This window comes from Strigops habroptila, chromosome 1 (assembly GCF_004027225.2).
Source record: "Strigops habroptila isolate Jane chromosome 1, bStrHab1.2.pri, whole genome shotgun sequence".
In the NCBI taxonomy this organism is placed as follows: domain Eukaryota; kingdom Metazoa; phylum Chordata; class Aves; order Psittaciformes; family Psittacidae; genus Strigops; species Strigops habroptila.
This window is the reverse complement of record NC_044277.2, coordinates 29,823,690-29,838,612: the sequence shown is the minus strand read 5'-3', so window position 1 is coordinate 29,838,612 and position 14,923 is coordinate 29,823,690.

Here is a 14,923-nt window from a genome sequence, read left to right as displayed (position 1 = left end):
GCCTGCAGAGACATGGGCATATCTGACATCTGTTTTCAGAAAGCCTTCAGAGCACCTGTGTGGTCTCTCTGTGTGTGAAAATTCAGAAATGGGGCAGTGGCCTGGTGAAATACACGTGTGCCAAATACTTCTCATAGCAGATAACATCTGGACCTCCAAAGATTTATAAATATGCATCATGCCCTTGAACACAGATTCATAAGAAAGCAAAATAACAACAGCTTCTTTTTAAGGCAGCTGTGAAGCAGAAGGTCATAGCCAGGGGGTGTGAACACCAGGAGAAACAGCTTAAGGCCTAAGTTATGGTTTGCATAGGACCTCAGAGGAGTGCAGAGATTATCTGGGAAGAAGCAGGGATAATGGGCTGCCCCACGAAGCCTCTCCGGGGGGCACTATGCTTTTGTCTTGCCTGTTAGTCTTTTTCTCAACGCACAGTCCAGTCTGAGCCTCGGCTGTGTCACCAGCAAATGAATCTCTCCTTTGCTGTGTATTAAGAAGCCTGTCTATTGTCATGGATCTGTGTTATGTGGGGCACAGTGGAGCAATAGATACCCCAGGGGAGACTTGGCTCTGGAGATTGGCATCACAGTGTGAACTAGGAAGCCAAGTACCATCTTCAGGAGTTCCCCAGGTTGTCAAAGATGTGTTTTCATCACATAGTAAACAGGCAGTACTTTATTCCTCTGGTGAAATATTCCCAGCCACATTAGCATGCCTAATGCTCCCTTTCTGATCTGAAGGTCTTCTAATTATGCCTGACTTCTGGAAGTGAGAAAAGAAGTAAAAGATTGTAATACCTGCATTTACAATGTTTTGGAGGACAAAATAGACAGCCTGTTTTCATTGCATGCATACAAATTGCTGGGCAAACAGGATGGTGTTGTGAGTAGCAAAACCTCATCTCCAGTAATGCAGATATATGGTCTAGAAAAAAGACAATTCTTGCATCATCAGCTATCTCATCTGCCCAGGAAAGAGGCAAGGGAGCCTTGCTCTTCTTAAAACACTGTGTGACATCATGTGCTGTAAAGTCAGATTTTGTAAGCAGCCTTGCAAGACATCTTGGAGACAGGTCCCAGTTGGTCTTGGTCCCAGGTCCTGGGCAACATCTTTGGGTTAAGGGTGTTGCTGTAGAAGGCAGAACTGTAGCCTGTGAGCCTTGATCTTCATCTGCAGGTGTTACAGACTACAGTCATGGACCTATATTTTGTGAGGGTGCTGAGACTCTTTTTAGTACTAAGAAAACCCCAAGGAGTTGAGGAAAACAGGAATAAGATTTAATCAATGAACCCAGCTGTTTGCTTGTTGTGTGGTCAGGGAGGAGGTGGAGGGTGCCTATTCTGCCTGTGGGGCTGCTTCAAGAAGTACCTACAGAGCTTCTTACTCAGAAATGCTGAACCCAAACATATATCTTGTTCTGACTCTTCTAAAGGGCTGTTTATTTGTGAAATAAAACAAAGCAGTTAAACCCTTCAAACAATGACAATCCACAGTAATGCTTCATGTGCTGCAACTCATATTGAGTAGAGTGTTGCTGCCTTTCAGCTGGGAAGGGCTGGACCTCATTCAGTGAACTCAGACTATAACCCTGTTGTTTTTGTGTCTGGCTCTTCACAAAAGCAGCCCGCCCGTCAGTGATGTGTGATGCCACCGAGCCTTCCACAGTACTGCAAATAGCACACTTGCCACTGATCAGCTGAGGAGTCTGTCCAGCTGTGTGGGCTTAGAGAAATTTTGTAAGGCTGCTCATGAGGGTCTTAGTCACTCCTTTTTTTCCTCTGTGCATAATGCCTCTCCCCACCAGTCTGGTTTGAGGACCTGTCCCTGTTGATGCCACTCGGCTCCACAGTGGAGGCTGCCTTGTAAAGTGCTTCAGCAATGCACTGACAGCACATGACCAGGCAATTCCACACCATTTTTTCTTTTGTGTGTGAAAAGCAAAAGAGCCTTGCTTACCCCCATACTTTGAGCAGCTATGCCCTGCTCCAGCACTCTGAAGAGGAGAGCAAGCAGAAGTACCACTGGTTGCAGAAAAGAAGATACTATTGGATGAGAAATATGTTGTCCATCACTACTTAGTCTTGAGTGAGTGACTGATGCCAGGAATGAAGGAAGGAGAATGTGGCTACAGACAGTGCTGTTAAATCTCTGTCTGGACTGGGAACCAGTTTCCTTTAGTGAAATGCTGCACTGGCTCATATGCTTCTTGAAAGTGGCATGAGAGAAGAGCCTCTATAGTGCAGTTCACTTTATAATTTTTCATGAAGATAGACAGTACAGTTGATTTACAATTTACTGCTCTAGTTTTGAGCTCATCTATGGTACCCTAGAACTCCCATCTCCTGGGCATACCTTTCTCTAGAGGCAGTAGTTCCTACAGAAACAAAACAGTTATTTTGTTCTATTTGACAGTTTTACGGCCATCATAAATAACATGAAATGACCTTAATATGAACCATCCTGGCACCCTGCCCTCTCCTGCCTCGGGTCAGACTGAAGACAGCAGCATAGTTTAAGAAAACATTAAAGTGAACATACTCGCAGCTTAAAAGCAGTCAAGATAGAGGACCCTTTGCTGAAGATTCTTTAAAAACATGTTTTCCAATTAAAAAAAAAAAAAGGGTTCTTTCTTTGTAAATGAAGTCTCTTTACACACTTGTGGGAAAAAAAAAGGAAAAGAGATGTGTTCTGAAATTGCCCTATATAAACATCTTTTAAAGAACAAGTTTCCTTCTCTTGAATTACTTTTTCTTTAGAAATTTAACCTGGCTACAGTAAAACTACAGCAAGTGGCTAAAATCCTGTCAGAATGCAATGCTTTAATAGTGAAAAAATTTTTTTCTTTGATTTTGTTCATTTATGGAATTTTTAAATTATCTTCATCTTGGTTGGCAGTAAGACATTTTCCCAATGCTTTGGATGTTTTTTAGCCAGAGAAGTGAAGCACAGAATCACAGCACAGTTGAGGTTAGAAGGCACTTCTGGAGGTCTCTCCAGTCCAAACCTTCAGCGAAAAGCAGGGTAAATTCAAGCAGGTTGCTTAGAACTTTTTTCTTACCTATGGTAAATAACTTTGCTTAGAACATGTCTTTTTTTATACATAAAGGTAATTGGGGAAAAAAAAAACATTAATCAAGCCAGAATACATTTGCATAACAGTGAAGTAGAAAGCAGCTTTCATACAAAACTTCTCCTTCAAGCACAAAGTAAAGGAAGCCTGGCATTTTGCCTCTCAGAATGCTGTTGCAGTTACAGAACGACTTTTCTTCTTTGCAGTGAAGACTTAAATACCCAGTAATACCAGTGTTTACTGGTCAGCTCCCTTAGACATACAGGCCACAATTTCAGTAATTTTCTGTGCTGCTTGTGTTGTGTACAAAATGGTACTAGACTGTGCATTGCATACACATGGCATGTTGAAGGACTGACCCCAGTCAGAGATGTAGGAAACCAGAGAGCAGATTTCCACGGTCTTTCTGGTTAATTTTCAGCATTCTACCAGCCACCTTAAACATACAATCCCGGTGACCTGAGGCAATGCAGATACAGCAGAATATGCCAAAAGAGAATGATATAAAGTCAGTGAAGTCTAGTTTTGATTCTGCTCTAAGTTCTCTGGTGTAATCTAGAACCAGCAGTATCACAGTATCAAATTGCTTTAAATAGATCTGCCGAAAGCTGCTATGCTTATACTACATTTCAATGTGTCCTGAAGACACTGGAATTCTGCCACCAACTTCACTAGGAACAGAAGCTGTCACCTTAGTGGCTATATTAGAGCTTCTTGGTTTCCCTGATGCCATCATGAATATTGGGAACGGGTCATTTCTATAAAATCCATTGAAAATTTCATTTAAGGGGAGAGAATTCTGTTTATTAAGTCTGTTTATCAAGTCAACCACACATTACAAAATAGTATTAATTCATTGCTATCCCATATCTTGTGAGGTTTTTGAACTCTCTTCATTTGAGTGACAGATATGTTCAAAAAATACTGAAATGAATCAAAATAAAAGATTTCTTAATGTTATTCACTTTCACATGAATTATTTTATTCTTTATTCTACTGTCATTATGCTAAGATCACAGACTTTCTAATATAAAGTTTTAAGGGCAGCTAAAATGTTTAGAATGTTGTCAACAACATTTGTCTCTAGAAATAGCTAGAAAGAAGTCAAAATTGTGAAGGTTTTACTTCCTTGTATCATGTAGCCTTTACCACCTGTATCTTTGGTTTTGTATATCTTTTTCATAGCATATTTGTTTTCAGGAAGACAAGAAATGGATTTCTGACTTAATTGTAATACAGCAATAGACCAGAGCAGGGGCACATTGATATAGCACCTTTTTGTAAATGTAAAATAAATACATTCCCTGTGCTCAGAACATGACAAGGGAGGCCTAAAGGGAAGTAAATCTGCAGAAGTCAAAAGTTTTCTTTCAGTAATTATTTTAGAAGGACAGGTTTGGCAGTGCCCTAGTCCCTGAATAAAAAGGACTACCTGAAATTCCCACAGATGGCCGCAAATCTGCCTTCAGCCCACAGAAAGAAACCTAGCCTACCTGATTCCCTTGAACTCCACCAGGACTGTAGGTCTGAAGCACCACCTCTGGGAGGAAGCTGTATACACTTGTTGGCTAGCAAAAGGTCCTCATACCAAAGGGTGTTTGGGTCTGATGTTTGAGCAGGCACAAAACATTTAAGAGAAAAGGATGAAGGTGAGGTGACAGGCTAGGAAAACTTTGAGGTCCAGACCACTGGTAAAAAGCCAAGAGGAGCAAGTCATATATAGATTGAAAAAGGGAAAAGAATACTGTTCTTGTTAGTGAGATCAGTGAACAAATTGCATACCATCTGCAATGCAGGGATACAAATAACTCACAGAAAATAGCCTGGTCTAAGGAATACACTTCTGAACAGATTCTGTAAGTACAGTTTTACCAATTGTAAACAAGATTTTGCGGGACTGAAATAGTGATCTTCCATTTAATACTAAGAGGAATAATAACAGTCAGGGAGAATGTCACTGCTGATCCTTTCTGTGGTCTGGCTGGCTGCAGAAACGCTGTTGGGCAGTGTTGGACAGCCAGCCACATCTGTGCCCCTCATAAGGAGGAGAGCCACGGCTACGTGGATCTTTCTAGCATTCACTTAGAAGTGGCAAAATTAAAAGCTTTAAGACAGATGCCTGAAATATTACAAGAAAGTCACTATTTACTACAGTTCAGGATCGAATAAAAAATCACACTGGCAAGGGAAGAAAATGTTCTGTTGAAGCAAGTGTTAAAACACAGAAATATAATTCACCTGGCAGCTTGTCGCATTTCACCTAAGCATCTGAGTGGGCAAGTGAGTTCATTCCACAAGCTGAAAATGTGGTTGCTCTGATATCCAACTCTGGCAATAGCAGAGGCTGGATGGGGTTACAGATACTTGCAGAGAGACTGTGGGCACCCTTATTTCTCACCCTTTCATCCTAGAAACAAAAAAGGAGAATGATAAATCAAGAAGCTGTGTGAGAGATAAAAGAGATGGTAGATAAAGCCTAAAGGTACCAGATATACCTCTGAGCAAGAACTACACAGCTGCACACATGCTTTACACAGAGCCACATCTAGAGTGAAGAAGAAAATAAAGTGAAATAGCCCATATTTTTTAGTAGAAGTTGGTTGGACTGCAAGTAACATTTGAGGATAATGCATAACAGATGGTAACTTAATCGGAAGGGAACTGTCATGGTTTAAGCCCAGCCGGTAACTCAGAACCACGCAGCCACTCACTCACTCCCCCCCTTTTTCCTCCCCCCACTCCCAGAGGGATGGGGAGGAGAGTTGGAAGAATGTAAACCCTATGGGTAGAGATAAGAGCAGTCCAGTAACTAAGGTATAATACAAAACTACTACTACCACCACTAATAATAGTAATGATAAGGGAAGTAACAAGGGGAGAGAATACAATTGCTCACCACCCGCTAACCGATACCCAGCCTGACCCAAGCAGCGATCTGGGCCTTCCGGGTGACTCCCCCCAGTTTACATACTGGGCATGATGTGCTGTGGTATGGAATACCCCTTTGGCCAGTTTGGGTCAGGTGTCCTGTCTCTGTTTCCTCCCGGCTTCCCCTCCTCCCTGGCAGAGCATGAGACTGAGGAAGTTGTTGGTCAGAGTAAACATTACTTAGCAACAACTAAAAAAATCGGTGTTATCAGCATTGTTCCCAGGCTGAAAGTCAAAAGCACAGCACTGCACCAGCTATTAAGAAGGAGAAAAAATGACTTCTACAGCTGAACCCACAACAGGAAGAAAGAGGCAATTTACAGTATATAAATAGTTCTGTGAAATATCAGGGCAAAAGAACGTGTTGAAGGGATTAGGTGTAACTAGCAAATGATACAGAAAGTGAAGAAGCTGTGGCCTGCTTGAGGTAAATAAGGACCTGCATTAGTTGAATATTTTCTGGGTAAGAGATAAGATAGACGCTGACAATAATGTATATGAGAAAAGGGACAACATGTACAGAGGGATAGAGAGCATAAGCACAGGTGCAAGGTCAATGCAGAGACTATCAGTAAAACCATAATAAAAGAAGTGTCTGAATCCCAGCAAAAATAAGGTTAGAAATCAGAAGAACAACTATATGGGGATTCACCTATGAGTTAAAAAAAGAAAAAAATCTTATTTCTACTACTTTCAAACAGTCAATGTAGAGGAGCAAATAAGAAAAGGGTAGTACTGTATTCAATGAGAAAGTAAATACACAAAATCCAGGCAGCTACATGTTGCAGTTATATCCCTCTGAAATTCCTCTAGTCTGCCTTCATTTGCCCTTCATACTACGATTTTTTGGCTGTTTGTCTCATGCACAACTGCATGGGGCCATGATATTACTGGGGTGCTTGGAGCATTAGACCACACTAGACTCTTGATAGGATCATCACACCAGAACCTCCACTGATCTTACCTGTAGATCCAGTCTCCTGAGGGAAAGCCAACAGGATTTTGAATCACAGTCTCTCGTTTCCCAGCAAGGTGTCCTTTTCACACAGTGATAAAGTGTGCTTAGGCAGGAAGCATTGCTGTTAGGGCTTCTCTATTTGTATGAATATATGAATCCGTATTTACTGCACCAGGGAGAGCAACTCTAACCCACTGTCAAGGTGCTAAATTAGGAATAAACATTTGAATATTAAACAAACCCAGAAATCTTCCTGTGGTAGCCTAACTCAAGGATTAAACTCTAATAAGAGAAAACGTATGTAGGAGTTTTGAGATGAAGTGAGCACCACTGTAACACATAAAGCCTGCAGGCTGCAAAGAAAACCTAAGTAGCACAAAACTAGAGTGACAGAGTCCAAACATGAACACCCCGCTCCCCAAAATGCAGAACTGAGCAGCATCTATGCTCTATATGTCATACATGAGGAGAATTATGTAGCATCCACACAAACCAGCCTATGGAGCCGATAGACAATGTAGCTGATAGAATATATCAAGGGAAATACAGTTTTGTAGATATTGCACCTCTGTGTGTATCTATCTTGCTCAGGCTGAAACAGCAGCAACTTAGATCCAGAAGTCACAGCTCTGATTCTTTCCCTGAAGTCCTATTGCCTATTGCCAGGCAGCAGATGAAGAAACTCACTTTTTAATTCAGAGTCCAGAGATTAGGGTAGTTAATTAACATGTGATAGCCTCCCTCACCTTGCTTTCTGCAAGACGGCATTTCAACAGTCTGGAGAAGAATAGATACTATGAAAAAAGAAACGGATAAACCAGAATTCTTGTGGAAAAGAGGCCAGTTTTATTTGACTTTAAAAAATGGAAATAAATATCTGGGCGACTGTTTATTGGCAAAGTCAAACCTTATGAAATTAATTAAGATGAATTTAAAAGCAGCAAGAATTGTCAAGCTGGAGTCAAGCTGAAAACACAAAAATGAAAAAAAGAAGCATTTCATAAAATGAATTCCTTATGTGTGTAGCTAAGAATATTTTCCTGCATCTGTTGTATTCTTTTCATCAGTTATTTATCTGAATGTAGAATCTAGTAAGCTCCAGTGTGTGTTAATACGTAAGTCATACATTTTAATGGGTCTGTATTCGCTTCGTTGCCTCTACAAAACTCCTGTTAATAGCAAGTAACATTGCACTAATGGGGGTAGTGCAAACACATTAAAAGACATATAGGCCTCCAAGAAACGAAGCCTTGAGAATGATGCAATTGAGATTAATGGTCTTAGATTTGTCCTATAGATTCTCCTAAAATTTAGAAGTAACTGGTCCTTACTAAAATAGCAAACACGATAACTACAACAGTTTGAGTTACAGTGGCAGTCTGAAAATAACCAAAAAGTGGTCTTTATTAACAAATCTACTTCACAACACTGACTTGTAACTATTCACATGGTTACTGAAAAATTTTTACTATGATTTTTTTTTTTTTCTCCTTTGGCTCTCCAGTTCCTTGACAGCTAAGCAGATTAGGTGAATGCCACTTTGTCATGAGCATCTTCAGAAGAATTGTGAGCAGTAATTACACAGTTGCCACTAATGCCCTAATCTAGCTTGCTAAAACTTTATAAATGCTGGAGGCAAGCTGGAACATTGTATGAAAATGAAGTAGGCTATGACTATAAATAGCTAAAAAAAAAAAAGTTTTTAAGCAGCTTGCTTCTATATTTCAACGGTACAACTAACTGAACTGTTAAAATAGATTGCTTCTGTAGAAAGGTTAGACTTTCTGGTGAGAAATGCATTTCAATTCACTAACAAAAATCAAGACTTGTTATTAAATGTCATCATATACATGGTCTCATTTGTTAAACTGAAGTGGGCCTCCCACACTATAGCATGGCAATTTAGGTACTGGGTGATTGTGGACACATTGTGGAAGTCTTGTGGCTTTATAGAAAGAGTAGGAAATAAGGTGTTGTCAAGTTATGATTAAAGTGTATAGAGTGTCAAAGATATGTTATTAGGCAATTTATACAACAAAACTGGAGCTTTCCCAAAATGGATAAAGGATAAGCAAGACAATGGCTTACAGACTGTTTTATATCTGGTAGTCTTTAAAGTTAATGACTCAATAACAAACAAAAACTTATGCCTTATTTACAAATGGGCAAATGGGCTTACTGTCTCCACACAGGATGTAAGGGAAGTGATGGTGAGGGCTGCATGTGTCAAGGGGGAGCTGAAGGCTAGCCAGCCTGGCATAACCCAGCTGAGGACAGGCCACTTTTCCTGGAGTGGAGCCTTCACTTGCCTTTGCTCATTGTGCCACACAACCCTGATGACTTCAGGACTGACGTCTACCCCCATCACATGTTCCTTTTATAAGTAACTTTTCCTGGTTTTGTTCAATCACTGTGTTATGTTTTGTTGTATTTTGTTTATTCAATGCCAGATAATGGCTTTAGGTTTCTGGATCTAAAACTACTTGCATAGGAAGAACAGATTATGTTTGCCTTTTATGGCAAATAGTTGGAACTATCTTACCTTTCAGAATAGCACAGTACTTGATATAAAAATTACTTTGACACAAATATTGAATAATTAAGTATTCATATCAATCTTCTATATTTTGCAGAGGCAAATAAATCAAGATCCTATAGTTCTGCATAACAATCAGCAATTAAAGTAGTGAATGCAGCAAGACTTACTTCCATTCATGCCAAAAGTGGTTTATGATAGTAGTATATTATGGGTGCTCTGTCTACCTGTAAGACTCAGATACTCTCAAAAATGAGTGGGCCCGTATGTCCCATAAGTAATTTTCCTACTGTATGTGATATAACACAGTGCCTTGTCAAGCTTTCTGAAATACTGTGTGACCAGTGAAATGGTAAAGAAAAAATATCTGTAGAGTGGAAATCTGATTAGTATCATTCCTCCCTAATCACATGGAATAGTTAAAATTTTAAATTTCTTAGCAATGTCACTAGATCAATCCTTTCCAATCAGTTTCTCCAGCCTGAATGTACCTTCCTCTGAATTGCTCCTATTGGCCTAGATGGCCCCATTGGCTGGTTTCGTGGCACAAAACCTTCACATGCCTGGCATTCTCTTTGCTTTTCTTCCCTTCCACTGGACCCCATCATGGCTATTTCTAGCCTGTTTGTTGCCTTGAGCTGCTTACAGTTGTAACTTAAAAAATTATTTCCTGGTGTATATATCTAGCTGAAGATCAGATGGAGCATCACAGCTGAAGTTTAGTTTAGAGGATACCTGAGGTCACAGGTATAAGCTATGATGTTGGCCTGGCCTGGCCTTGCACTAAAAGACTTTCACAGCAATCACACGGGTGTGGCCAGCCCCCTTCCCTTCCCAGCTCTCCTGGCTGTACTTGGCCAAACCAGCTGTCGAAGTGGCCCATACAGAAGAGCCCACCCTGCTCCTTCGCACTGAGTACAGACGCACTGAGGTCTGAGATGCTTTTCTTTCAGTCATGTTTAGAACCAATCCATTGCCAAAATTTTATTTATTATTTTAACTTTAATATTGTAGTTTCTTTAATATGCACTGATAAGTATTCTCTGAAAAGAAAGAGCTCTCATTATTTCTGTTTCAAGGTGAGATGTAGAATGATGGAGAATTGCAGTGACTTGCTTGTAACAAATAGCCCGGCAATGATGTGATAAAGGTTTGTGAAGTCATGAGTATGTGGAAAGGGTGGATTATGCACCTCGTGATTACTTACTGACTTCTATAATTCAGGAACTAGAGGATGTCAAGTGGGATAATCAGATGGCAAATTCAAAACCAGTGAGGTTCTTCATACAATCCCCAGGCAAACTTTGGGGCATTATAGCAGGGTTGTTTGGTTGGTGTAAAACTTACCTGACCAAACAATGCACTAGACAAAACTATGGAAGAAGAAATCCATCCCAGAAGATCCTGAGCTTCAGATTGCTGGAGGCTATGAGAGAACATCATAGAAACATAGAATGCTTAGGGTTGGAAGGGACCTTTAAGATCATATAGTTCCAACCTCCTGCCGTGGGCAGGGACACCTTCCACTAGACCAGGTTGCTCAAAGACCCAGCCAGCCTGCCCTTGAACACTGCCAAGGATGGAGCATCCACAGCTTCTCTGGGCAACCTGTGCCACAGCCTCACCACCCTCAGAGCACAGAATTTCTTCCTAATATCTAATCTAAATCTACCCTCTCTCAGTTTAAAGCCCTTGACTCTTGTCCTATTCTTACATGCCGTTGTAAAAAGTCCCTTTCCATCTTTCTTGTAGGCCCCAGCAGAAAAGTAACATTAACCTTTTTTTGTTCTCAGATATCTACTATTGACCAAATAGGGGATAAGACACTTATATATCCACATCAAACCTTTGCTCTGACACAGTACATATTCCCTAATGTCACTACCTATCCAGAATATCTGTGCTAAAGCTGTCGATAAAATCTTAGCTATCCAGCCTTTAGTTCAGTTCTTGTACCGATGGTGATGACTCTTCCCAGTTCTGTGGGCTGTCTCCTTCTATTTGGTTCATGTTCCTAATGTAAAGAATATTATAAACTGAATACATATTCCTGACCTAAATGACAGAAGGTAGAATAAGAAAATAAAACTATGTAAAAAAAAGCCAAGAAACATTATTATCTAGCATGGTGAAGTGAATGAAGATTAATCTGCAGTGCTGCCTGCACAGTTTGCTTCCTGCTCTATTCAGGGTTTCTTGCACATCCTAGGAACACAGCTTATCAGTTTTTGTGTTTCATTATGAACTGTGAAAGCCCATTTCCCTTGTCACAAAGGATAACGGCATGATACACATTTGAAACGTAAGTTTTTCAGAGTTCTCAAGAAAGAAGAGAGGCCTTCAAACCCTAAGGACAAAGCTATTAAAATAAAGATATTCAAATTAAATAAGTAAGTATGAATAACACAAAGAGGGGAACTGGGCCTTTAGAAGTGTTAGCTTTAATAAGAAAAAAAAAAAAAAAAGAAAAGCCATTTCAGAAGCAGTCTCTGTCTAGGTATTATTTCTCTATGGCATATACCCAAGATTATTGCTGAAAAGTGTCTTTCACTCTTCCAGTACATTAAGATAAAGTGCTACAGCTTACATTTCCTATTGGTATTTTTTCATTTTAAAAGCATCACAGCACCAAGGAGGTATTTTAAAATGACATGCATTGACTTGTATATTGGTGCTAAGATTTTTTCTATACCGCCTGCAAGCAAAAAATCACAGAACTATGGTGTTTCCATAGCAACTGCATTTTAATAAGGTGAAATTTCCAGTTTGATCGAGCTGAACAACTAATAATGTCAGCTTCCAATGTTGCAGAAGCTCAGATGTCAGGAAGGGTCAGCATAAAACATGGGGCTAAAATTGATTCTTTGCAACATTCATCTTTATTGCTAGTATAATTTTGGAAAAGCCAATAAAAAATATGATTAAAACAGTAATCTTATTTTCACACATTTCTCATATCGTAAGGCATCAGCATTCAAAATATATCAATTTAAGCTTATTCGTACATCTCCATAAAAACCATCATGCTCTTACTGCAAGCTCACTTTTCAGCTTTGAGCTTTTAGTAAACAATACTTTGTAGGAGAGTTCTGGCAATAGTTTTCAGGTAGTGGGTGTCGGCTGACACTCACTGGCCCTCAGTGCATGCTGATAAAAACGTGTTAGCAATTTTTGCTGTAAAAGCACAGTTCCCTTAAGGTCAAGAACTGAATTTAAGTGAGATTTCTTTCTAGAACCCAGAAGAAATCACAAATTGGGATCTGACTTTTAAAGTCAATGGAGAATTCTACCCCCCTCTACTCTGCCTTTGTAAGACCTCACTTGCAGCATACTGGAGCATACAGTTCTGGTGTCCCCAACATAAGAACATGGAGCTGTTGGAGCAAGTCCAGAGGAGGGCCATGAGGATCATCAAGGGGCTGGAGCACCTCCCATACGAAGACAGGCTGAAAGAGTCAGGGCTGTTCAGCCTGGAGAAGAGAAGGCTGCTTGAAGACCACATAGGCCTATAAGGATGCCGGAGAGAGACTCTTCATCAGGGACTGTAGCAACAGGACAAGGGGTCATGCATTTAAACTTAAACAGGGGAAGTTTAAGTTAGGTACAAGAAAGAAGTTCTTTACTGAGGGTGGCAAGGCACGGGAACAGGTTGCCCAAGGAAGTTGTGAATGCTCCATCCCTGGCAGTGTTCAAGGCCAGGTTGGACAGAGCCTGGAGAAACCTGGTCTAGTGGAAGGTGTCCCTGCCCACAGCAGGGGGGTTGGAAGTAGATGATCTTAAGGTCCTTTCTAACCATAACCAACTATATTATTCTATGATTCTTTCAAAGCCTAGACAGGTCTGTGGTTTTCTTTGCACTCCCTTTCTTTCTAGATTTTCTAGAGGGTTGCAGTAGCTTTAGGCTGGAGATACTTGGTAAAAAAGTAATCTAAAGAATTACTTTATCCTTGTGACAGGAAACTTCTTTCTTGGATTAACAGTGCAGTGGATGGCTTTTTTTCTCCAAAAAAGTGATGTTAGAATTAATTCAGGTCACATTTTGAAGCTGCACTCTGCGACTTCCCTCCCACTATAATAAAAATGAAGATAAAAATTAAAATAAAAGTGAAAATAAAAGTAAAAAAGAACTGTTGGTATGCTTTTCTAAAGGAAGATGATAATTTTTATGCCACTTATTTCCAGAAATTAAGGTTTTAAGTAAAATACCAAACATCAAGCTACTTACAATAAAATCCAAGTTGAATGCATAGGAACTTGTTCTGAAATTTCTGTTGAAGAGTTCACTTTTTCCCTGTGTTTTGTCATGAACCACATGGCTCCGTCAATGTTAGTATGTAATCATGCCATTGCCTGGCTTGGAGGCCAACTGTCAAGGAAAGGCCTGCGTGCAAATTGTAGAATCCTCTAAAAAAGGGTGGCCATACCCAAATTCCCTATTGGGAGTGACTGGTTTTGTTTCCCAAGCTGTCCTTGAGACTGCTGGAAACCTCTAGTTGGGCCAAATATTTGCCAGGGACCATCCTCATGCCTATACCAAGTAGACAGCAGACATCCTTCCCTGGAAATGTTCCCTAGCACGTTTTTGGTTCATACCTGTTTGTTTTATTGTACCAGTGAAAACAATGAGCAAACAGTGGCCAAACCTCTGTATATATTGTTTTGTTAGCAGTGTGTGCTACAGCCTGAAGATCTCATAAATCTCCTTGTAAAATGTGAAAGAACAAAATATATCCTACTAGAGCATATTTAACACTTACTGAGTGCAATTGCTGTGTAGTTACTGTTGCGAATTTAACTCCGCTTTTATTGCAACCACAATTTAACTTGACCAGAGTTGAGAGTTTTTGAAGATTCCATCGTGTTAAAGTTGGTACAGTGCAAAATCTCTGTAAATTCATTTTTATATATGTAGATGTCTTTGATGACAGATAATTTTAGTCCTCTGTATTCAAATCTTTGATTTAAAACATTAATGTAAATTAAGGAATGTTTATATTTATTTTATATAGATAATATGTTACTGTACGAAAATTAAGCCATCTCAAAATATTGTCCACATAATCCTACACAGTCATTTCAGCTACTTTTTAATTAGTTTCCTTTTCTTATTACACACAATTAATCAAAAAATATAATCTTAAGCCATGAATATGAGAAATATTGACAGCGCAAACTTATAAAAACATGTAAACTGAAGTATTAACATAATAATAGCACACTATCTTGAATAATTAGTTGTATTTTTTTAAAATTAGATTGTTTTGCATGCAGAGACTCAGATGCCTTTGATTCATCAGAACTATACATGGTTTAACTTACAAATCTGGCCCCAGAGATTGTTTGTGTTTGCTTTGAATTTCTCACGAATGCTGATTTCACAGCACTTATCTTTGTGGCATATCTGTCTGCTGTGGTGGGGTAGCGGGGTAAG